Source organism: Oncorhynchus keta, chromosome 14 (genome assembly GCF_023373465.1).
Source record: "Oncorhynchus keta strain PuntledgeMale-10-30-2019 chromosome 14, Oket_V2, whole genome shotgun sequence".
Taxonomy (NCBI): Eukaryota; Metazoa; Chordata; class Actinopteri; order Salmoniformes; family Salmonidae; genus Oncorhynchus; species Oncorhynchus keta.
In genome coordinates this window covers 15,315,691-15,317,325 of record NC_068434.1, presented here as the reverse complement: position 1 = coordinate 15,317,325, position 1,635 = coordinate 15,315,691, and positions in this window count along the sequence as shown.

Genomic DNA, 1,635 nt, shown 5'->3' with positions numbered 1-1,635 from the left:
ACTCAGACCAGTCTCCAGTGCTACACCACTGAGACCAGACTCAGACCACTGTCCAGTACTACAACACTGAGACCAGACTCAGACAAGTCTCCAGGACTACAGCACTGAGACCAGAGTCAGAACAGTCTCCCGTACTACAGCACTGAGACCAGACTCAGACCAGTCTCCAGTGCTACACCACTGAGACCAGACTCAGACCACTGTCCAGTACTACAACACTGAGACCAGACTCAGACCACTGTCAGTACTACAACACTGAGACAAGTCTCCAGTGCAGACCAGTCTCCAGTGCTACCACTGAGACCAGAGTCAGAACAGTCTCCCGTACTACAGCACTGAGACCAGACTCAGACCAGTCTCCAGTGCTACACCACTGAGACCAGACTCAGACCACTGTCCAGTACTACAACACTGAGACCAGACTCAGACCAGTCTCTAGTACTACAACACTGAGACCAGATCAAATCAAATGTATTTATATAGTCCTTCGTACATCAGCTGATATCTCAAAGTGCTGTACAGAAACCCAGCCTAAAACCCCAAACAGCAAGACTCAGACTCAGACCAGTCTCCAGTACTACAACACTGGTTTGGTCTTTACTTATATCCTTCCATCATTTTTTTACCGGTACTGGTTACCTACAGATGAGTTCTGTGACACTTGTGGGGGTCGTATAGCAACACGGAGAACATTTTATTTTCTATCTGCTCAAGTGCCACATTTCTAGACTGTGCAAGCTGGACGAACAAAGCTACATATTAAATGATGTGCTGTCAACAATTCGCCATCAACATCCACTTGCATGGACAATGATTGCTAATGAGCCTATTCCAAAACACATTAATCCTGTTTGTCCAATACCATAGTAGATCCTGATACAGCGGTCAGTTAATACAGGTCTCAACAAGTGGCAACATATTTGGGGATTGAGAGGCCATTGCTGTGAACGCTATCAGAGGTAGATCAGAGCTCTACAGTGTGACCATTTTACTCACATATGTGCCAAAATATTTTGATGTGCGACCCGGAATTTAAATTTTGGAGCCAATGTGCCAATAATTTTTGGGGGATTCAAGCATTATTACCTCATTTTTTTAAAAATTGTGCTCCTAAATGTCTTTGTGTGTGCCTACATTGTTTTACTTAGGTGCACATGGGCTCCTTGTAAAAAGGATCAGCATGGAGCCCTGTCGAATTAACTAAAACACCGAAGCCAAAATTCACACGGTTCAAAGGTAGATTTTTTATTTTTCCGTTATTTTACCAGGTAAATTGACTGAGAGCACATTCTCATTTGCAGCAACGGCCTGGGGAATAGTTACAGGGGAGAGGAGGGGGATTAATGAGCCAATTGTAAACTGGGGATTATTAGCTGAGTGTGATGGTTTTGAGGGCAAGATTGGGAATTTAGCCAGGACACCGGGGTTAACACCCCTACTCTTACGATAAGTGCCATGGGATCTTTAATGACCTCAGAGAGTCAGGACACCCGTTTAACGTCCCATCTGAAAGACGGCACCCTACACGGTGCAGTGTCCCCAATCACAGCCCTGGGGCATTGGGATATTTTTTAGACCAGAGGAAAGAGTGCCTCCTACTGGCCCTCCAACACCACCTCCAGCAGCATCTGGTCT